Source organism: Malania oleifera, chromosome 10, assembly GCF_029873635.1.
Source record: "Malania oleifera isolate guangnan ecotype guangnan chromosome 10, ASM2987363v1, whole genome shotgun sequence".
Classification (NCBI taxonomy): domain Eukaryota; kingdom Viridiplantae; phylum Streptophyta; class Magnoliopsida; order Santalales; family Ximeniaceae; genus Malania; species Malania oleifera.
The window spans coordinates 90,692,464-90,718,279 of record NC_080426.1 but is presented as its reverse complement, the minus strand read 5'-3'; positions in this window follow the sequence as shown (position 1 = coordinate 90,718,279).

The window sequence follows — 25,816 nt, the reverse complement described above, 5'->3', positions numbered from 1 at the left end:
CATTAGAAGATGTGCAAGTATAGTCTTTGGATTCTTTCAAGAAATATCCCATGTAAGAATTCTTTTTCTTTTTATTTTCAATTCCATTGAAACCAATGTCTTCTTTATTTAGAGACATTCTTTGTAAGCCAATCATCTTATCAAAGTTTTTCTTTCCTTTTGTGAAGTTATGAATGGTCTTATCTTTAACTTTAATTTGACTCTGAAGATTTTCTATCTCTTTCTTGTTATCAACCTTCTTTTGTAATTTCTCTAACTCTAGAAATAATTTTCTTATTTTATCCTCTAATCCAGAAACATACATATCTTTCTCATATACTGTAGAGGATAGGGATCGAAGGTCTTCTATCATTTGTTCATTCTTGCTTTCTAGTTTCTCAATTTTCAAATTGTTTTCTTTTTCAACGAGATTTTTGGATTCTATTTCTTTCATTGTTGATTCATACTTATGTTCTAATTGCTTGAGTTTTGAGTCTTTATCTCTTTCAGCATTTTTAAAGAATTCTAACTCTTTTATTAAACTTTCATTCTTATTCTTCAATGAGGTGTTTTGTTTATTTGCTTTGACAAGCATCTTATGTACTTTGAATAAATCATTTTGAAGTTCATCATAAGATGGCATACCCTCATCACTTGATTCATCACTACAAGAATTATTTGAAGATTTAGTTGAGAAGCTTTCTTCGTTATCCCATGCCATAAAGCACGTGTAAGCAACCTCTTGGTCACTTATTTCATTCTCCGAACTACTTGTACTATCCCAAGTAGTGGCTTTCATGACATTCTTGTTTTTCTTTTTAGACCCTTTCTTTAATAGTGGACATTCCAGTTTTAAATGTCCAGCTTTATTGCAATTGTAGCATTTAGGAGTTTTATTTTTAGATTTCTTTTTGCTGATTTCTTCTTCTGATTCATCTTACTCGGATTTTTGATTTCTTCCCTTGAATTTGTTTCTCCTTCTTAGTATCCTTACTAGCTTTTTAGATATGAAGGCTTCTTCATCTTCATCCATTTCACTACTTGAATTTTCTTTTAAGGCTTTAAAGGCTATTTTTTCTTTGGCTTTGGTTTTCCCACTCTTTTCATTCATTACCATTTCGTATGTGAGGAGAGAACCTATAAGCTCATCTAAGGATGTATTTTTTAGATTTCTACCTTCCGTGATAGCAGTAGCCTTTGGTTCCCACATGGAGGGAAGGCCTCTTAGAATTTTTCTTATCATCTCATAAGTAGTGTAAGTTTTTCTTAAGGCATTTAGGGAATTAATTATGTGAGTGAACCTCGTAAATATATTTGTAATTGATTCATCCGGGTTCATCTTAAAGGCTTCATACTCACTTGTGAGCATATCTACCCTATTATCCCTAACATCCATTGTTCCTTCATAAGTAACTTCTAGATTATACCATATTTCCTTAGTTGATTTATAAGTCATTACTTGATTAAATTCATTAGCATCTAAAGCATAATATAACGCATTCATAGCACTAGAATTTGTTTGGAGCATTTTATAATCTTGATCGGTCATATCTTTCTTTTCCTTGGGTATTTATTTTCCATCTACTAATGTGGTATGAATTAGATTACCATCCGTGACGACTTCTCAAGCTTTCCAATCCATAGTTTGGAGATATATTTGCATTCTCTTTTTCCATAAAGTATAGTTTTCTCCACAAAAGATTGGTGGCCTAATTGAAGATTGTCCCTCTCCAAAGGGAGCTACACCTATGTTAGTCATTACGATCTTTTTATAGCTTCTAGTTAAGAGTTGCTATAACCCCGCTCTGATATCAATTGAAATTAAGAATAACTTCCCAAGAGGGGGAGGGGGGAGTGAATTGGCTTTTAAAAATTTCTTTTAATTCCTTTTGAGATACCTTAAACTTCCTTTATTTCTTTTAACCAATTCTTGCCTTGTTTGTTTAATTCTTTAATCAATTGAGAATTTAGTTCTTTTATCCAATCAATAACACAATTAAACAACCAATCAATTAAACAATATCTTCAAGCCAAACAATCAATTTATTTTCCAAGTACAAGTTCAACAACAAACAACAAAACCAACATATAAAGTATTCAGCACTTTGGTAATATAACAACTCAAGATGGTTGTTTGTTTATATTTGCCAAATTTGAACCAAGCCCTGTAGTGAATGAGAATTTGTGCTTGCTAATGTAAAGCCCTGTATAGATGAATCAAATCACTTTTTCCAAATATTTAGAACTTAAATAAACTCTTGGTAAATTTATCTTTGGGATGTTAACTAAGTAACGTACTCCTGTAAGGTTTCCATAAGATATGGTGTAACCAACGTACTCCCTTTCGGTTTCCGCAACCCAAATCAAAAATTAAACCTTAAGTTTGTTTGATTTCCAACTATATGTAGTTTATATGATTTTCAAATTTAAACCATCCACGCAATTTAAATATGCTGAAAATAAAGAGTAAGGGAAAGAGAGAATGAGATGGAGATTTTTACAACATTCGGCTTATACCCAGCCTACGTCCTCGCCTTTGGCAAACCACCAAAGGATTCACTAGTTTAGTTTCATTGACGGGTGGAACAATACCGATTACAACACTTCTTGGTTAAGGCTAGAGCCCGCCTTCTCCAAACGATATTCCCTCGTTCGGTCACTCCTTACATAGGCTAGAGCCCGCCTCTCTAAGCAATATTTCCTTGCTTATCCAACAATCCAAACAACCCTTGGAATCGTCAAAGAACTACAAAAAACAAGATATAATCTGCGTACAAGTATACTCTCTCAAAGAGCAAGTTAGTACAATTTCAGCACTATATACTTTCAATGTAAAATATCAATATGAAATACAATGAAGCTCAACTGTAGAATTCACCAATATCCTTCTTAGAAGAGGATTAGCAGTAGGAATTCAAAGGAGGAAGGATTAGCACTTCAGAATTCTCAGCAAAAGAATTTTTCAATGAGTGAGCAAGAGAGCTTTTGAAGAACAAGAGTGCTTTCAGCTTTACAAGCAGATTTTTCAATTCTTGGATGAGTTTTGATTTGCAAAACTATGTATTTATAGGCTTTCAAACTTGTTTCCATATTGCAAAAATTCCTTTGAGATTTTCCCAATTTTTTTAGAAAATTTGAAGCTCAAACGGCTATATTTTAAAGCATTAGAATTTAAAAAATTTTCCCGTTAAACAGTGTCCAGATGACTGAAGGTTCGAGTTCAGTCATCTGAAGTTTCTTAAACCCCTTTAAAATAGAACTAGATATAGGGTTAGATTTCTGAAATCAGGGTTCAGTCATCTGATGTCGCAGGTTCAGATGACTGAAGTCGCAAGTTCAGTCATCTGAACTTGCTGTTGCAACTCTCTGCCTGTTCTCTGACAGCAGTGATCCCATTTCAGTGTTTTGGCCATAACTTTTCCTGTGTAACTCTAAATTAAATGTTATTGGTGTCAAAAGAAAGTTAAGAGAAAATCCTACAACTTTTATGTTGATCACTTTTTAAAATAATGAGTTTTTGATAGATAAACATTCACCTTAATGCGGCTGTATAAAAACTGACAGCAAATGGAAAAACTCTTTTTGATGCTTTTCATTCCAAAAATGACTCTAACCTTTTTAAAATAATTTTTAATCTTATAAAAATATTTTCCAGGTATTTTAAAAAGTATCTAGATATAATTTAACCTAAGAGCTTCAAAATATTTCAAATGATATTTTAAACATTAAAGCACTTACATGAAAACTTCTAAAACTTTTCTCATTTTAGGTTCTTGAGTCTTTATGTTTTGTTTCTTCAAGCTTCAATCTTTTCTTCAAGCTTTCATATTCTTTGAACTTTCTCACTTTACTTTTCTTTGGCTCTTTGGACTTTAATATGCGTTGACTTTCAACAATTCATTCATGTCCTCATATTCTTCAAGGTTTTATATATTATCTTTAAATCCATGTTTTGACTCTTTTAAGCTTCATTTGATCCTTGTGAGCACTATGACCTTGCTTTCTCATATATGAGCCCTGAAATATCATTACTCACACAAATACATTAAATTTCACTTGTTTGTTGGCATCAAAACAAGATAACAAGATTTTAAGCCTTGTAAGGCCAACAACTGGTCATTACAAGAACCAATGCAGAAGTCAGAAGAAAGAATTCAAGACGAGGGCAAATACAGAAGCAAATATTGCTTCTAAAAATGATAAAATGTTGATATTCTCTTTGGAGAGCAAGCAGGAGTCTTGGGTCTTAGACTTCGGAGCCTCATTTCATGCCACATGCTGTAGAGATTGCCTAGAAGTGTACACACCAGGTAATTTTGGTAAGGTGTACCTTAGCAACGATCAACCTTACGACGTAACCGGCAAGGGAGTTGTGAAGATCAATATAAACGGGTCAGTGTGGAAGCTGAAGGATGTTAGGTATATTGCAGACCTAAGAAAGAATTTGATCTCAGTTGGTCAACTGGCAGATGAGGGATACACAACGAAATTCATTGGCGATGAATGGAAAGTTTCAAATGGTGTACTAACGATTACATTAGGTAAGAAAATCGGAACACTTTTTCTAACCTCCAATGCCTCCATGTCTATTGCAGTACAGATTGACATGTGTGAGGATTGTTAAGTCAGGAAACAGAAGAGGGTTAATTTCCAGGTAAACACTCATGCCCCAAAGAAGAAGAGACTAGAACTAGTCCACTTAGAATGTGTCAGGACACAACAACAGAATGCCGAGAATCCTCAAGTGGAGGAACCAATGGAGCAGATCGTCGCACCACCACCTCCTACTCCAGCTTCGAAGCTTAGGAGATCTACTCAGTCCCATGTACCAAACAAAATGTATAATGATTACTTACTTCCTATAGATGGAGGAGAGTCCGAATGCTATGATGAAGCATGTCAGGTGGCAAATAAGAGCAAGTGGGAGCTTACAATGAAAGATGAGATGAAGTCTCTCACCTCTAATAGAAAGTGAGAACTAGTTGAGTTGCCCAAAGGTCTTCACAACAAATGGGTGTATAGAATCGAAGAGGAGCATGACTGCTCTAGAAGGTATAAGCCTCGGTTGGTAGTCAAAGACTTCGAGCAGAAGGAAGGGATTGACTACACCAGAATCTTTGCACCAGTTGTGAAGCTGATAGTCATCAGATTAGTCTGCAGAAATTGAGCAGACAAGAAGATGGTAACTACAGAGAAGCTGAAGTTGTATTCAACTTTAGTTGGTCTTCATGCTTGAAGACACATATTATGTGCACATCATTTATTCATGATACTTTGGTGAGGTGTCTCTGTCTCCAAGTGGGAGATTGTTATAGCTGGAGCCAAGAGACAGCCAGGAGGAGCTAAGTTGGAAAACGTGATGAAATTAATCTCACGCGGTGCAATTTATATCTATTTACCTCATGATTGTAACTTTCTATATTTTTTATTCATTATGTTTAAATTGTAATTAAATTGTGATTGAAAGATCAGCCCTATAAATAGAGGGCTGAGGAATGACACAAAACATAATGAGAAGTTTAGAGAGAGCAGAGAGGAAGAAGGGAGGAAGAGAGGGAGAGAGAGAGAGAGAGAGAGAGAGAGAGAGAGAGAGAATTGTAATTTTTCCGGTGAGATGGTGAACATTTGATGTGTGCTCCGTGGACGTAGGTCGAAATTGACCGAACCACGTTACATCTTTGGTGTCACTTTGATCTGGATGCTCACATGTTCCTAACAATCTTATCATGCTGATAATAATATTATATAATTTATAAATAATTAATTAACTATAGATTGTAAATTATTATATTATTATTTGTAATGCATAAAATCCACTTCTGTATCACTAACTAGTTTAATTATATACAAGAGATGCCCGGCAGAATACAAATCTTGTCAAAGTGGAATCATACTAGGCTAAGCTCTTTCCCAGAAAAAATATATATATATATTGGGCCTTTGCTTGACCCTTGGGCTTGGCCCATCTCTTTTGAGTGATATGATATTCTTTCATCTTGGGCCTAGCCCATCACCGTCTGAGGTGACGTAGCTTAACACATTATATTTTATATAACAAATAATATTTCTAAATTTTAAATAATATTTAGCAATTTTAAGAAATTTTAAATTAAACGATTAAATTTTATATTATAATCATTCCAAGTCCAAGAATATAGTTAGAGCTAGATTTGATATCATAAGGGATTTTCCTTTTCTATTGATTCCTACAGAATGGATTAAAAACAATTCTTGAATGAGGTATTCAACTTCAAGGATGCATAGAAAAAGAAATCTTTATTGGGTTATACCTCTTATTTTTTATGATTGAAATATGATTTGATTAGGTCATCTAAGTTAATTTCTCAATAAATTGAACTTCATTGAACCCACCAGTGCCTTGCTCTCAATTCTCATCATATAAATCTGTAATCAATGAATAGGACATTGCAATAGTTAGTATATTATTATGTGCCTTATTATTGCAATTTTTTTTTTTTGCAGACTTTTTATTATATTTTGTATATATTTTGATATTGAGATTCAAAGAGCACCTTTGTCCCATACTCTCAATAACAACGTCAATATTGTCAAAAAAAAAAAAAAGAGGATTATCAGGCTGATGAATTGCTCACTTCGATGAAAGCTCAAACCTAAGGGTCAGTTGCAACCCAATTTGAAACGAGATTGGCATGATAGGGTTCCCAAAATATTATGGGCATACCGTATAACTTATCATACGCCTACCTAGTCAACACCTTACGCCTTTGTTTACAGCATTGAAGCTGTGCTCCCACTTGAGAAACAAATGCCATCGCTACACATAACGATCCAAGAAGGTTTCACTGAAGAGGAAAATGTACGCCTACGATTGGAAGAGCTAGAGGCTCTAGATGAAAATAAAAAAAAAAAAGGGCTCCAAGCACAACAACAACTAGAGTGCTATCAGACTCGACTCACCAAGGCTTTTGACCGTAAGGTCCGCCCGCAATCTTTCCAAGTTGGAAACTTAGTCCTCGCAGTATGACGACCTATCAATCTGAAGCACCATCCTCGCGATAAGCTTACCTCCAAATGGGATGGTCCATACTTGGACGAAAGCCCAAACCTAAGGGTCAATTGCAGCCCAATCTGAAGTGGCCCAGCTACTCCGACGGCCTAGGCCCACTCCCATTTTAAAATTCAACCCCACCACCGCAAACCGCAGTCATATATATATATATATATATATATAGATATATATATATATATATAGCAATATACTAATAAAATTGTCAATTAAGTAGTACGCATCTAGTAAGTTGCGAATTTTTACTATTAATATATATTTAGCAATATACTAATAAAATTGTCAATTAAGTAGTATGCGTCTAGTAAGTTGCGAATTTTTTACTATTGATAATAATAATTTAAATTATCTAATGAAATTCTACTATAGAGATGTATACTATTTAATTGACAATTTTATTAATATATTGCTATATATATATTTGTAATTAATAAAATTTTTGTAAAGTTGTTAAAAAATTTCTGAATTAGATCGAGTTGGTTTACACATAACTATATTAAACGTGCTTAATACCCACAAAGTAATATTAACATTACAAATAAGAATTTACTCCTAAGAAAGAATATAATTAACACTAAGAAAAAAAAAAATGTTGGCCCTAAAGTCGAATCTTGAGGGGGGTGAATGGACTCTTTTGCGAATTTTAACTTTTCTCTACAAAATATAAAATCTTGACAATATACAAATGATTACTGATTACGCGTCAAAAGTGCGTAATTAAGCGTTTAAAATTATTAATTAAAAATTATAATTCTAATTAAATACCTAGTTATGTTCAGTATTTCAACATTGAGCTCATTTGAGTTAATTATCCTATTTTTACCGTAAATTTACAGATATTCATATTTCATTATCACAGGATAATTTTTGAAAATTAAAATCGAGCCATGTGCGCAAAGATAGACTGTGTACGTGAGCCGTGTGCATGTGTGAAGGAACCGGTCCATGTGTGCGTGAGCTTGAACCCGTGAAGGAGCTAAGAGGCCGGCTTTAAAAGAATTTATTTTTAACTTTGATATGGGCCTTAAAGTCCGTACAACAACATGCCCAGTCCTAGAAGTCCTTGAGCCGAATTCTCGTACAAAAAGGAAGAGAATTAAATGGGAAGGAAAACAAAAAGAGGCGGGGGTGGGTTTAGAAGGCATTTGAAAAAGTCAATATTGGTGCGCTTGAAAATAGTGAGCTGGGCTTAATTTGTGTGAGGTTCGGAGGGCCATGGCCGTGGAACAAAAGTGGAATGGAAATGAAAAAGAAAAAAATGGACAGGTCGTGTGCGTGCGCGCAAAAAAAAAAATTGTCCTTGTGCAGATTAGATTATTGAAGCATCTCTAGTTGTGATAGGGCGCCTTCTTCTTTTATGCTTGTGCAGAAGCAGTGGGCGGACCAAACATCCCGTAATATAATTTATTATTTATTACCACTTTCGCTTTTTAACAAACCTATTATCCTTTTCCTCGCAGGCTGGTCTACGCTTTCTCCCTTTCCGTAGGAAAATTTCTCAAAAAAAATTTCATGTGCCAATTTTTATTTGGCTTGTTTCAATTCCATCACATGAATACATGTTTATATTTGGCTTGTTTCAATTCCATCACAAATATTTCATCTTTGTCGATGAAATAGTACAAATAGTAGATGAAATTTCAGTTTATATTTGGCTTGTTTCAATTCCATCACAAATATTTCAAAATACCAAAGAAACTGAATCTGAACCATGTTCAGTAAATTTTTTTTTTCTCGTTTTGCCCTAGTTTAAAACTAATCTGCATTCTTTGAGAAGATAATCTGACCTATTTAGGCTAATTATTAGACAACGTAACTCCTATACTTGGGACAGTCTTTACACTACTTATTTTTAGAAGTGAGTCAATTACATCACAATATACAAAACATATGTAACGAACCGAAAATTATAATGACTAGATAAATAGGAAAAATAATAAATGGAATAGATAAATAAAGGGAAAAAGGGAAAATTTTGGAAAGAAGAATAGTAGACCTCGTCGACGAATATACTGTCTTCATCGACCAATGTTCTTCTAGAGATCGTTGGTGAAGTCCAGTCCCTTGTTGACGAAGAGATCCCGAGTGAGTGAATTTCATATTTGAAGCTTCGTCAACGAATGCAATATCTCGTCGACGAAGTTCCTTCTGTGAATCATCAATGAACCCTATCATCTTGTTGACGAGGCCACATGGCAACATCGCATATAAAAGGATTTGGGGAAGCTTCTTTGTGAAGAAATCAGTTTTGCTTCTGATTTTATCTCTCTAAAACGTCCTCTCTCCCTTCTCTCTTCAAATCCGGTCCAGATTTAGCCCGAATCAACAAACAGAGACCACTATGGTGTTCTAGGGAAGATTTTCTACACATCTAGCGGAGCAAATTTCTAAACTGGGCTTTTCGGGAAATGCTCCAAAGTTGAGGTAAGAGTTAGGGTTCTTAGTTTTGGGGTTTTAATTGCTTATTTGAGGCTTATAGGTTGAGAAAATGCAGAGATAGTAGATTACTTGGGGTTTATCTAATTAAACTAGGGCTTTTGATTTAAGATTCGAGTGAGCGCCACAGGCATCTGCTAGGGTTCCTATTGGCATAGTTCAAGAAAGCAGGTGAGGAAGAAGTATATTAAACCAGGTTTTTATCAAATTAATTAGATAAAAATGGATCATTTTATATGTATATGTATATGTTTTCTTATGGGTTAAAAATGTCAACCATTTAAATTATGATTTCTGAGGCTAGGGCTGTTTTATTAGTTATGTATATGTGAAAATGGACTGATGAAAGTAAAGAATTTTCAAAAGAATTTTGTAAGAAATGAAAGACATATTTTTAATATTTAAATAATAAATGTAGGTTAACTTATTTTATAGGAAATGTAGGAATTTTACTGCTAAATTGTGTGACATGAATAAAATGAAAATTTTATGTTGAATTATGTTATATGTATGAGTTGCATGTTATATAAGGAATGCAATGAAAGTGAAAATGTTATATGGATTATGCTACATGTGATTGTTAATGCAACCATGTAAATGATGAACAACTAAAAGGAGCTATAAACTAACTGATGACAGCTAAAAGGAGCTGTAGTAGCAAATTTAGCGCATATCTAGGTGGACTAACTGATGTACAACTAAAAGGAGTTGTAGTACGAATGTCTAAAATGAAATGAAAATAATGAAATGAAAGAATGAAATGAAATGGAAATGAAATGTGAAATGTGAATAATGTAAAATAGGAAAGAGTCACGTAAAGTGAAATGCAATGAAATGTCAAAGCTAAGAACATGAACAAATGAGAGATATAGAATAATGACAATCAGAATAATGTATTAAACTAGTATCAGTATGTATGCTAGTATAACATGGTACTTGAATGGGCAGGGCAAACTCTTCGCCCAAGGGCTTGTAGAGAAAGGTGAGTGCCCTAGTAGGTATCAGATGTAGTAGTAGGCTGCATAATGTATTAGAGCAGAGGAAAATTACTTGTATGGGCGGGTAAATTTCCTTATTCTCGAGAGCCTTTGCTGGTAAACTTTTGTATGAACTGTGTGATACGAGATTACTTTTTCACCTGAGGGCTTGCTGAGTAAGGTAAGTGCCCTGATATGTTTCAGTTGTGACCATTGGTTGCCTAAAGTATCAGAGTACAAGGGTGATACTTGTATGGGTGGGTAATCACCCCAATCCTTAGGTATTCTCGTGGGTAAAATATTTTGCATGTGTTTGATCAGGTTCAGAAAATGATTTTAGAAATTATGATAATGATTTGCAAATAATGAATACATATACATATGTTATTTTATAGACTTCATGTTAGTCATATACTGATTTAATATATTGTTTCTTCTCTTATTGAGATGTGTCTCACCTTAATACAAATTTATTTATTTTTAGGACCTCCACAGGATCGATCTTAGAAAGCTCGAAATTATTATAGCATTTTTGGGTTGTAGAAGGGAAAAGGGTATAAAGTTGATGATACTTTTGGGATGTATAAATTTATGCTTTATGTTTTATGTTTTAAGTCTTCTGAGTTGTGAATACTGGAAGTTGTGGTTATGTTGTTTTGGAGATATGTAGATATGTGGATATAGATGGATAAATGGTTTATATGGAATGTTGATAGATGTTGAAAACTCTGGTATTATACTAATTGAGGATTGTAGTTATGTTTTCTGCTGCATAATTGTGAATAGAATAACAGGTATAGGAAAATGGATTACGTGGCACTTGGGTCCCACTAGGTGGATTCGGGGTGCCATAAAGCATGGTTTATTCAGGTATAACACACCAGACCGAGTTTTAGGGTTCGGGGCGTTACAATTTGGTATTTGAGAAATAGGTTTTAGGCTCTGCAAAACTTAGGAATGATTTATACCAGAGTATAGGAATCAGTTAGGATGAGGATACAAGATAGATATGTTAAGTGTTAAGAAGTATAGGATTTTGTTTTGTAGTTTAGAGGCGGAAATACATTGACGATTTCTTGTGATTTTTCTGAAGCAGACGATGGCCTCAGAAGCCGCAATAAACCTTAGATGATTTCGTTTTTAAGCTGTGAGACCTTATATGAAGAACTTGGATGTATAGTGAATTTAAATTTAATGATTGTGTTGTTAGAGTTATGATATGAGATTCTTATATCTTTCTTGTCCTATTTTCAGGATGGATACTAGAGATGAGGATGTGGGGGCTGAAGGAAGGGATGATTCAAGGAGTTCCAATAAAGAGGACATTGATACCTTTGCAATGCTTCGGGGTGTAGCCTGGAAGGTTAGAGCCAAAATGAGGAAGAATCCAATAGAGCATAACTGTCCACCTATAGGGCTGCAACATCAAGGAGTTTATGAGAATGAACCCTATGGCCTTTGTAGGAGGACCTGATCCAGTGGCTGCAGAGAATAGGGTACAGGAGATAGAGGAGATCATGGTTGTACTCGACTGAACGGACTAGTAGAAGGTCTGTTATACCGCATTTAAGATGACCGGAGATGCAAAATGTTGGTGGCTTTCTGTGAAGCTATTAGAGGAGCAGAGGCTGGTAAAGATAGCCTTGATCAAGGAGTGATTTAAAGATTTGTTCTTTGATAGATATTTTCCCTTATCTATCAGAGAGGAAAAGATTGAAGAGTTTACTAACCTGACCTAGGTGAATATGACCGTTGGGGAATATGCAAAAAAATTTGTGGAGCTATCTCGCTTTGCACCCTTTATGATCCTAAATGAGCCAAGAAAGGCCATGAAATTTGGAAAAGGCTTGAGATGCAGAATTTAAGAGCTAGTTGTGGGATTCCAGGTCCAAAATTTCTTAGACTTGGTTGATGAGGTTTCGGTGCTAGAAAATAGCATTTAGGGCAGTACAGAGCCTACAAAGCAGAAGAAAAGGCCTGCACCATCTAGTTTTCAAGTTGTGGTCAGTCAGAGATCAGGGAAAAAGGGGAAAGATGCAGTGGGCTCGAGACAGGAGACAGAAGATCAGGGTAATCAGTTTTACCCCATATGCTAGAAATGTAACCAGAGGCATATGGGTGAATAATGGTTTGGGACTCCTAATTGTTTCAGGTGTGGTAAATCGGGGCATATCAAGAAGAACTGTCAAGAACCGTCGTCGGTTACACCTGCACAGAACCAGGACCAGGGGAAACTGCAGATATCACTAGGCAAGGGTGGTCCAGCACAAGTGTACTTGTTGCTTCAGACTGATGTAGATACTGCTAGAGGTGCAGGTACGAGATTATATATTTAAGATAATGATGATTTAATTTAATTAGGGCTGATTAAGCAGTTTATATGATGATCTTAATATTTATGATGATGTTATTTAATGGTGGAAAATGTAGGAATTCATTTGATATATTTTGGGATATGTGAGATGTATTGAGTTATGAATTCCTAAAATGATAAAATAAATGGTTAACAAAAATTTTGAGGACAAAATTTTCTAAAGGAGGGGAGAATGTAACGACTCGGAAAATTATAATGACTAAATAAATAGGAAAAATAATAAATGGAATAGATAAATAAAGGAAAAAAGGGAAAATTTTGTGTTGACTTTGGTGTATTCCTAAGAGGGGGGGGGGTGAATTGGAAATTTTAAAATTCTCCTTATGTTTAGCTAATCTAGCAGGCAGTATTTCACAAACTTAGGGTCTTTCTATGTATTCACAATCCCAAACAAATATTCAAATAATAAACATAAGCATATAGGTGTAGAACGTAAATTGCAAAAAATAAAATCAACACCAGATATGTTATTGGGGTTCGGCCAATACTGCCTACATCCCCACCTCTAACTCGCAAGCCTGAGGATTCCACTAATACTCACTTAATGGGTGGAACGACACTAGTTACAACTAGGTCAATTAACAGGGCTAACCTCAACCTACACCTTACCAGGATGATGCACCTAACTTTCTTAATCGAATCTAAGTCAATTTGGGACTATTCAACAAGGATAGTATCCCTCTTCAGGCCCGTGCACCTAGAATACAATAAATTTAGCCAATAATGTGTGTGCACATAAAATGCTTCTTACACTAAGTAGATATGTACCAATAAGCTCAATTGAATAATGCACTCGCGTATGATAGGATATTAAGCTCAAGTGAGATTTTGTTAACTCATGTGTTAACTCTCAGCTAAATGTATATCAATGTATGTGTGAGAGTAAGACCTTTGATCTCAAACAAATATGCTTCTTGTGGAAACAATCAAATAGTCTTTACAACCCTAAACGAATATCACATGAATATTTCTCAAAAATAAAGCACAGTAGATAATAAAGGTTTTAAGCTTGCTAAAGATATTTTCGTCAAAGCACAAATCAAGCTTATGAATCTTACAATGAGGATGCAAGATCTTAAGCCAAGTAAGGATTTTTCCCAATCAAATATTTATGAGTGAAATATTATGGGAAAAATCTTAAGCAACTCTCTAAAAATCAATACATAAGCAAATATAAATGAGCGAGAGTTTGAGCTTGTATGAAGATTATGTAAAAACAATCTCACTCAAAATAAATGGCTAGATGAGTATAGGAGAAGAGATTTTGGCAATGAGTATGAAAAATATGGAAGTATAAATGATTTTGACCAAAAATATTTTTAGAGGAATTTGGTTAATCTCAAAACCCTAATCTTATGTTAATTTTGTAAATGAGGGTCTATATATAGAATTTGGAGAAATTATAGCCGTTGGGGACACGCTAGGTATTTTGGAAAAAGATTAAGTGAGTTTAATTAAAAATAACTCAAGTTCAAACTCGGTAAAAATTGGGCAACCTGAGAGGGTCGGTCGACCATCTTGATGGTTTAGTTGACCGTGGTGCTCAGTTCGGTCGACTAGCGATAATTTGAACTATGAGTTCGGTCGACCAGACTTTAGGGAGATTTCTGATCTTCGAGGTTCGGTCGACCAAGGTCTTTTGAACTTGAAGGTTCAGTTGACCAGAACGTTGAGACATCCCGCAAGGTGGTTCGGTCGACCAGATCGTTGCAACTCATTTCTGGTCAGTCGACCGAAGGGTCAAAATGTTGATTCGGTGGAGGTTCGGTCGATCGAAGATCTATGCGTGTTCTGGTTCGGTCGACCAAGTGGTCAACAGTCAACCCTAGTGAGGTTTAGTCAACCAAAGGTGTTCTATATGTTTTGGTTCGGTCGACCGAACATACAAAAACTGTGCATTTAAGTTATAATTTCCATATAAAGTCACCCATTCTCGCATAATTCTCATTTCTAAGTTATAGGGGACTTTTCATGAGATATTTTGGGGTCCTAAAGTCAATCTATGGTCTTTGAGAGATAACCCAAAAAATCTGGCGTCGGTCGATCGAAGGGTGCCCTAAGGTCATTTTGGATCCCTATGGTCATTTGAACTTATCAGTCCTATCATGCATGCAATGCATTAATTATTACATACCATATAAGATTACTGACCCAAAATGATAAATATAAAAATATAATACAACTTGAAATATAAATCGATCTTCACGCATGACTCCTTTGCAATTCCATGGAATACGTCGAGATATGCTTGTTCAGGTGCTCTTACGCCTTCCATATTGTATCATCATCTGTGCTAGCTAAAACATAAACCTACTCAAATACTCAAAGCACACGGATGAGGTACTATGGTTTGTCATAATTAAAATAAGGATCTGACCAAAAAGTCGACATTTTGGAAAGAAGAACAATATATCTCGTCGACGAATATACTGTCTTCGTTGATGAGTGTTCTTCTAAAGATTATCGACGAAGTCCAGTCCCTCGTCGATGAAGAGATCTCGAGTTAATGAATTTCAGATTTGAAGTTTCATCAATGAATGCAATATCTCGTTGACAAAATTCCTTCTATGACTCGTCGACGAATCTTGTCATCTCGTCGATGAGGCCACGTGGCGATATCGCGTATAAAAGGATTTGGGGAAGCTTCTTGGCAAATAAATCAGTTTTTCTTCTAATTTTCTCTCTTTAAAACGTCCTCTCTCCCTTATCTCTTCAAATCTGGCCTAGATTCAACCTGAATCGACAAACAGAGACCGCTACAATGTTATAGGGAAGATTCTCTACACATCTAGCGAAGCAGATTTCTAAACTGGGCTTTTTGAGAAATGCTCCAAAGTTGAGGTAAGGGTTAGGGTTCTTAGTTTTGGGGCTGTAATTGCTTATTTGAGGTTTATAGGTTGAGAAAATGCAAAAAAATAGTAGATTATTTTGGATTTATCTGATTAAACTAGGGTTTTTGATTTAGGGTTCGGGTAAGCGCCACATGCATCTGTTGGGGTTCCTGTTGGCATAGTTCAAGAAAGTAGGTAAAGGGTAAGTATATTAAACCAGATTTTTATAAAATTAATCAAATAAAAATGGATCATTTTATGTGAATATGTATATGTTTTCTTATGGGTTAAGAATGCCAACCGTTTAAATTATGATTTCTGAGCCTAGGGTTGTTTTATTAGTTATGTATATGTGAAAATGGACTGATGAAAGTGAAAGAATTTTTAGGGTAATTGTGTAAGAAATGAAAGGTATATTTTTAATATTTAAATGATAAATGTTGGTTGACTTATTTTATAGGAAATGTATATTTTACTGCTAAATTGTGTGGCATGAATAAAATGGAAATTCTATGTTGAATTATATATGAGATGCAGGTTATACAAGGAATGCAATGAAAATGAAAATGTTATATGGATTATGCTGCATGTGATTGTTAATGCAACCATGTAAATGATGAACAAATGAAAGGAGCTGTAGACTAACTGATGACAGTTAAAAGGAGCTATAGTAGCAGATTTAGCGCATATCTATGTGGACTAACTGGTGTACAGTTAAAAGCAGCTGTAGTATGAATGTATGAAATGAAATGAAAGAATGAAATGAAATGAAAATGAAATGTGAAATGGGAAAGAGCCACGTAAAGTGAAATGCAATGAAATGTCAAAGTTAAGAACATAAACAGACGAGAGATACAAAATAATAACGGACAGAATAATGTATTACAATAGTATCAGTATGTATGCTAGTATAACATGGTACATGTATGGGCGAGGCAAACTCTTTGCTCGAGAGCTTGTAGAGAAAGGTGAGTGCCCTTATAGGTATCAGATGTAGTAGTAGGCTACATAACGTATTAGGGCAGAAGGAAATTATTTGTATGGGCAGGTAAATTTCCTTATTCTCGGGGGCCTTTGCTGGTAAACCTTTGTATGAATTATGTGAGTACGAGATTACTTTTTCACCTGAGGGCTTACTAAGTAAGGTAAGTGCCCTGATATGCTTCAATTATGACCATTGGTTGCCTAAAGTATCAGAGCAGAGGAGTGCTACTTGTATGGGTGGGTAATCACCCCAATTCTTAGGTCTTCTCATGGGTAAAATACTTTGCATGTGTTTGATCAGGTTTAGAAAATGATTTTAGAAATTATGATAATGATATGCAAATGATGAATACATATACATATGTTATTTTACAAACATCATGTTAGCCACATGCTGATTTAATATATTGTTTCTTCCCTTACCAAGATGTGTCTCACCCAAATACAAATTTATCTTTTTCAGGACTTCCACGGGATCGAGCTTAGAGAGCTCGAGATTATTATAGCATTTTTGGGTTATAGAAGGAAAAATGGTATAAACTTGATACTTTTCGGATGTATAAATTTATGTTTTATGTTTTAAGTCTTCTGAGTTGTGAATATTGGAAGTTGTGGTTATGTTTTTTTGGAGATATGTATATATGTAGATACAAGTGGATAAATGGCTTATATGGAATGTTGATAGATGTAAAAAATTATGGTATTATACTGATTGAGGATTGTAGTTATGTTTTCCGCTGTATAATTGTTAATGGAATAACAGGTATAGGAAAATGAATTACGTGGCACTCGAGTCCCACCAGGCGGGTTCAGGGCGCCATGAAGCACGATTTATTTAGATATAACACACTAGACCGGGTTTTTGGGTTCGGGGCATTACAATATAAATCATGCACAAGATATAAATTAAAGAGTATAGGGAAGAAGAGTTGGACAAATGATATTAACGTGGTCCGGCCCCTGCCTATGTCCATGCCTTGAGTTGCACCCAAGGTTTCCACAATCCACTATCAACCTCCTTCACTGGCGGAGAAGCCTTTACAAATGGGAACAAATCCCTTTCGCTCACCAAAAGCCTTTCCAAGGGAACAAATCCCTTAACGTTCACCCAGGGCTGCAAGGTTCACCAAGAATCCTTGCAATTTTGGTTCACTAAGATCCTTCAGCCACGGTTTACCAAGAACCCTTCGCAACCCAGTTCACCAAGAACCTTTTGCAACAAGAAGATGAATTAAAAACAAAGCTCCTTGAATGAGTGGATATGTAATATGATAAAATCTTCACACAAATCTCTCAAGTACTGAATCAACACAAGATTAGAGAGCAAGAGAGAGATTGAGGACAAAAATGATAAACTAAAATGCAGTGTGTTGGGGAATGATAAACACTAAATGTTAATCACTAAGATCACTCCTTAAACAAGTTTTTGAACTTGTATTTATAGTCAAATTGGGTTACTAGCCGTGTTATGGTCGTTGGGCTAATATATAAATTGTTTGCTTTGAAAACTAGCCGTTTATGGTCATTGATGCTAGAATCCCAATGCAAATCATCGACTGTTTACCCCGAGTAGTCAACTATTTACCCCAAATAGTCGACTATTCCATCTGGGGCAAAATCTATATTTAGCTACTGCCTGAAACCTTCTAAGCATCTGGTCAAACCATCGATGGTTTGCGATGTTTCTTCATTAACTTGATTTTTAGGTGCTTGAATGAGGTCTTTGTAAGAACCTGACCTGAAAATTTTGAATTAAATAAATAAGAAAAGAGCAAGGAAATGAAAAAGGGAAAACTAGCTGGGGCTCGTCGATGAGGCTCCTTTTCTCGTCGACGAGGTCCCTTATACAGCTTAGCAAAAAAATTCAGAGGTTCGTCAACAAGAGGATGCCGAGAGATTTTGGGAAATTCTGAAATCTCAGGCTCGTCGACGAGGCAACTCCGTCATCGACGAACTCCCTTCTTATGGTCGTCGAGGAGGACGCCGTATCATCAACAAGGGTGGCCAGGTCAACCAAGTTATAAATATCTATTCATTTCTTAGTTGAGAAGAAAACTCAAAATCTCTCTCTCTCTCTCTCTCTCTCTCTCTCTCTCTAGGGATTCAAGCTATCTGTTACCTGAATCAACAATCCAATGTTACCACGTGGATCAAGAGGGAAATGAAATTAGGAATAGCTTCCCAAGAGGGGGGTGAATTGGCTTTTAAAATTTTCATTTTAGTTCTTTCTAAAGTCCTTAAATTCTTTTAATATTTAACCAATTCTTTTACTTGTTTATCTATTTTGTCAATCAAATAAGAACTAAGTAAACATTCAATCTTCAACCACAACACTTATTGCTTAACCAAACAAGTAATCAACTTTTCAACCAAACCAATCAATTTACCATGACGATCAAACCAAACAATCATATGAATTCTCATCTTGTGTGTAGCCCTGTTGTTAATATGAATTTGAACCAAGCCTTGTATATATGAATTTATACCTTCAATATAATATTCAATGCATCATCCAATCACTCTTTCCAAATATTCAGAATCCAAATAAACTCTCTGTTAATTTATCTTTGGGTGTTTAACCAAGTAACGTAATCCCGTATGGTTTCGGCAAAGAATGGTTCAACCAATGTACTCCCTTTCGGTTTCTGCAACTCAAATCAAAATTAAACCTTAAATTTGTTTGATTTCCAAATATACATAGTTTATATGATTTTCAAATTTAAACCATCCACGCAATTTAAATATGCACTGAAAATAAAGAATAGGGAAAGAGAGAGTGAGACAGAGATTTTTACGAGGTTCTGCTTCAACACAGCTTACGTCCTCGCCTTTGGCAAAACCACCAAAGGATTCACTAAACCTGTTGCATTGACGAGTGGAACAAACCTTTACAACACTCCCTTGTTAAGGTTAGAGTCCAAACAATATCCCCTCGTCCGGTCACTCCTTAACTAGGCTAGAGTCCGCCTCTCTAAGCAATATTCCCTTGCTTAGCCAACGATCCAAACAATCCTTGGAATTGTCCAAAATCTACAAGAGAAATAACAAGAAGCTGGTGTACAAGATATGCTCACACAAAGTGCAGGTTAGTACAAATTGAAACTATGTACTTCAAAAGATAAATATCAAGAAAGAAATACACTCTTGAAGCTTGACAAGAATTTCACCAAATTATTTTTCTCTAGATGAGAAATCAGTAATCTAACTTCAGGAATTGGTGAGCTAGAATTTCAGAATCACAGCACTTTTAGTTTGCAAGAGAATGATCAAGATGAGGCTTTGAGAGCAAGAGAGCTTGAGAGATTTTCAATGCTTGATGTATTTTGATTTACACAAACCATGTATTTATAGGCTTTCAAACAAGTTTCCTTGTTGCTAAAGTTTCCTTAGAGAGTTTCCTACGTTGTTAGAAAATTTTGAGTTCAAACAGCTATAATTTAAAATATTAGATTTTAAAAAATATGCCCGTCGAATAGTGTTCAGATGACTGAAGAGTCGAGTTCAATCATTTGAAGTTCCTGAAACCGTTTAAAAAATGAACTGGACACATGGTCAGATGACTGAAGAGTGGGTTCAGATGTCTGAAGTGTCGAGTTCAGACATCGGAACAGCTACTGCCTGTTTCAGTTTTATCCTAGAAAATCTTCAGACGTCTGAGCTTATTCTTCAGATGTCTAAAGTAATTCTTCAGACATCTGAACAGTGAGTTCAGTCATCTGAACAGACAAAAGCCTGTTTTAAAAATATTTTCCATTAAAAATGATTTGCTCTCTTATTCTGATTTTTACAAAACTTGTTTCAATGATCCTAAATAGGTCTTTAGGTCCTCATAAACTCTTGGAAAAGCTTCAAAACATATTTCAAACGATATTTAGCTTTGAAATACTTATAATATGTTTCCTAAGACTTTATATGCCATGCTTGAGATCATTCTCATTCTTTGCTTTTGAAGTTCTTTGGATATTTGCTTGAGCTAACTTTATCTGCAAATGCCTTAGTTTCTCTTTAGATCATTTGTTAGTTTATCTTCCTTGATGACCCACACTTGATCCATACTTGATCTTCACTTGATCCATATTTCTAGAAACACAAAAACTCAACCTTTCCAAGTTAAATTGTCCTTTGTTTGTTATCACCAAAACTGATTGAAAGACTTTGTTAGGCCAACAATCTCCCCCTTTTTGATGATGACAAACAAGGAGTAAAGGTAAAGGTTTTATGTGAAATGAAGTACTCCCCCTTACTATAAGCATTAATTAGCAAGCCATGTAGATAAGTTCATCATATGCTCATTATGCTCATTCATCATCTATCAAATATTCTTTATTTATCCAATTGATGAGTTACATAGTAAGTTGTTATTGCTAATATCATATATCCATGTCAGCTAAAACCATTCAATCATTTATCTGAAACCATTATGTCATTTATCTTTACTGGGACCACTCTACTCTCTCCCCCTTTGTCATTAGTCAAAAAGAGTAATTAGATTATGAAAATTTATCAAAAAAAATTCTCATAACAAGATGTAATTAGTACAAAAGAGCATCTATAGATCAACTCAAAATGTCAATACATAGAAGTTTCATGTGTACCCTTACAAAAAGTTTCATAGTGCTATGATGACAAAACATCTGAGGTACATTTGGAATCAACATAAGTCCAAATACTTCATTACATGCAAAAGTGTTATGACAACCTAGGTTAGGATGTAACGACCTACTCCTTTTTCACATATATGTATTTTTTATATAAATAAATTATCATCACATCATATATTCCAGCTCAGCAGGTCATAATCCACCTAGGCCCGTGGGCACCAGGGATATAACAAAACATACAGCGGAAGCCTACGCAGCAGAAAGTATAAAATCATATACATCTCATCATAATATGCATAACACATACCAGAGTCACTACAATTACTATCTCACAGTATATACATCTCAAAAATGAAATCTAGGGACAATTCCAACAAAACCTAACTGTCCCTACAAAAAACTTATCCTTCCAAAGAGGGCAAACAACTGATCTAGATCAGCGGGACTTTTCCCGCTCTCCTATCAGGGGCTCCTGAAAAATATATAAGATTTAGGGGTGAGATACCTCTTAGTAAGGGAAATAAACTAATACCAGTGTGTGGCAACATGAGTATTCTTTATTCTACATATACCATACATAACATATTCAATACTGTTTATCAAATCTGGGAAAACATATGCATATCAAAACATGGAAGAACATACTGCATTTTCATAAAAATTTCTCATCTCATATCATAATAATAATAACATAAAAACAATCTTGGTAGGTTAGCTGGCTGTTGTCATGTATTACCCCCACATGACTGGGTTGTGTGACCCGAAGGCGGGACCTGACAATGGTTGGCCGACCACTGCCAAGTCAAACAGTAGTCTGTAGGTCTGATGGGTCTACCCAGACTGGTCCGTACACCAGGGGCGATAACAGCACACTTCTTGAAAATAACCACATCAACCATCCAATCTCACACCACTCCGTACAGCGGCGTTAACACAGATATCATGATCACGAGGACCATGGACACATAGCAACGGTACCGTGCAAGTGCTAGCCTAGACGAAGCCAACCAGGTTCTGATATCATATACATATACTAAAATCATGATACATGGATATTTCATGTCAATAATTATAAAATCAATCATATCATTTTTCACATATACATATTTCATGAAAATCATCGGCCCGTACGCCGGAATTACACATTTTATCATAGCTCGGCCCGTACGCCGGCAAATCACATAGCACAGCCCGTACGTTGGCAAATCACATAGCTCGGCCCATACGCCGACAAATCACGTAGCACAGCCCGTACGCTGGCAAATCTCATCCACATAGCACGGCTCGTACGCTGGCAAACATATCCACATAGCACGATCCATACGCCGGCAAATCACACACACACACACACACACACACATATATATATATATATATATATATCTTGGCCCGTACGTCGGTTTTCCATCATAGAAATCCAGATCGTCCCCATTCCCAGAAAATAGTATTTCACAACATTTTTATACTCATGCCACACTAAACAAATTTTCCACGTATTCAACATATCATTATTTAAACAGTATTTTCCAAATATAAATCATATATATAAATATATTTATTTTGCCTGAAACCAAATGCTACATATATATACATGCACTTTCTCAAAACAAAACTAGCTTAGTTTATCCCCTTACCTGATTCCTGAAAAGCCCATAAGAAAATCTTCCCCGTACCCACAAGGTTCTCAACTCAATACCCTGAAAATGAAAACTTGCAGAATTAAAGTTTAGTATTTTCATACGTATAACATTTTTTATAACTACCACTAAGTCAAATTCAACTTAAAAAGTCTTACCTCAACTTAGGGATGATTCCCAACGTTCCCAATCAACACCTCTGGAACTGAAAATTTCCAGTATTAAAGTTTAGTATTTTTACGTGTATATCACTTTCTTCAACTATCAAAAATCCAAATATTGAATATAAAGCGTTACCTTGGATTTGGGATAAAATCCAACTTCGTTTCCCTAACGATTCGCTCCGGCAGACTTGTAGAGAACTTCGTCAGGAGCGTCGTGGTGGCTTCGGTTTGTCGATCCGATGTAAAACTAGCCCGAAATCAAAGAGAGAGAGAGTCGTAGGAGAGAGAGAGAGAGAAGAGAGAGAGAGAGAGAGAGCACTTCCAAAAAATCTAAGCAAGCTTCTTGAAAAAGCTTGAGTTATATTTTATATATAGTAATCATTAATTAAAGTAAAGCTTCTTGAAGAAGCTTTCACACTTTCTATATATATATATACCTTTAACCTATATATTAAATGCATATCATAATAACTTACTTATATATATACACACACACACACACACACACACATATATATATATATATTCCTTATCATACTATTCATTTTACTTGTTAATTTAATTAATTAATTTTATTTTATTATTTTATTATTTTATTATTATTATTATTTTTTTTAATTTTTTTTCCCGGTTACTACATTCCTTCTCCCTTAAAAGAATTTCGTCCTCGAAATTTACTGTTTCCGTAACTTGCCATCCTTTAATCAGGAAAAAGGGTCTACTCATTTTATTATCTACCCTCACTTATGGCGAAGGAATACCGTGGTTACATTTCAAGTCCTAGAAGATTACATGTACAAAAGAAACTTCTTCTAGAACTAAAATACTACACTATTCAAATCATTACATGTACCTGCAAAAGAAACTACCTAACTACTTACATTTTATCCACTCAGACCTCTTGAAATAAATGCGGATATCTCTGTTTCATCTTCTCTTTGGAGTCCCAAGAAGCCTCTTCTACTACATGATTCCTCCACAAAACCTTTACCTGAGGAATTTTCCTGTTATGTAGTTCATATACTTTCCTATCCAGAATCTGTAGTGGTACCTCCTCATATCCCAGTGAATCACTAAGCTCCAACTCATCATAACTGATAACATGAGAAGGGTCTGGGACGTATTTCCTCAACATAGCAACATGAAATACATCGTGAATCCTGGACAATACAGGTGGCAAAGCTAGCCTGTAGGCTACCGATCCCACTTTATCTAGAATCTCAAATGGACCGATAAACCTAGGACTAAGTTTACCCTTCCTCCCAAATCACATAACCCCTTTCATCGGAGCTATCTTCAAAAATACATGATCACCTACGTAAAACTCTAAATTCCTGCGGTGATGGTCGGCATAACTCTTATGTCGGCTCTAAGCTGCACTGATCCTGTCCCTGATAAGATGAACTTTATCACACGCCTGCTAAACCAGCTCTAGTCCCACTACTCGCCGCTCACCCACTTCATCCCAAAACAAAGGAGAACGGCATCTCCTACTGTACAGAGCCTTAAATGGTGCCATGCCAATGCTAGATTGATAACTGTTATTATATGCAAATTCTACTAATGGCATGAATTGGGTCCAACTACCCCCAAAGTCTAGTACATACGCTTTGAGCATGTCCTCTAATATCTGTATCGTCCTCTCAGTCTGCCCGTCTGCCTGAGAATGGAATGCCGTACTAAACGATAACTGAGACCCTAGAGCCTCCTGTAGACTCCTCCAAAATCGTGATGTCAATTGTGGGTCTCGATCCGACACAATAGATACAGGCACCCCATGAGAACATACTATCTCTTGAATGTAAATCTCCGCTAAACGATTGAGGGAGTAACTGATGTTGATGGGAATAAAGTGGGCAGTCTTCGTCAATCGATCAAAAATCACCCAGATGGCATTATGACCATGTAACGTCATTGGTAGTCTTGACACGAAGTCCATCGATATGTGATCCCACTTCCACTCCGGGATGAATAACGGCTGCAATTGCCCTGCCGGTCTCTGGTGCTCAGCCTTTACCTGCTAGCACGTCAAACACTGCGCTACATACTCGACAATCTCTCTCTTTATACCACTCCACCAGTATGACTCTCACAGATCTCCGTACATCTTCGTACTACCGGGATGAACTGTATACAAAGATCTATGAGCCTCCTCTAGAATAGTCTTCCTGATCTCAGTATCGGCAGGAACACATAATCTGGAACAGAACCGCAAAGCTTCGTCATCTGCAATACTGAACTCCTCCCCCTGCCCACTCTGTACTCTGTCTATCACCTCCACTAGCTCTGGATCTTCCTTCTGGGCAGCTTTAATTCTCTCCTGCAGGGTAGGCTGTACCACTAGGCTGGCAATACATACTGGGAGATCACTCTCCACCAACTCTATGCCGAGTCTCTCTAGATCCATTATGATCAGATGCTGGATTCCCATAGCCTCCAACACTGGCTCCCTAGATTTCCTGCTCAACGCATCAGCTACCATGTTTGCTTTCCCTAGGTGATAACTGATGGTACAATCAAAATCCTTAATCAGCTCCAACCACCTTCTCTGCCTCATATTCAGTTCTTTCTGCCTAAAGAAATACTTCAAACTTTTATGGTCAGAGAAGATCTCACATTGCTCACCGTACAGGTAATGCCTCTAAATCTTCAGTGCGTGTACCACTACAGCCAACTCAAGATCATGGGTAGGGTAGTTCTTCTCATATTCTTTCAACTGCCTGGATGCATACGCCACTACCCTGTCATGCTGCATTAATACACAGCCAAGTCCCTTCAAGGACGC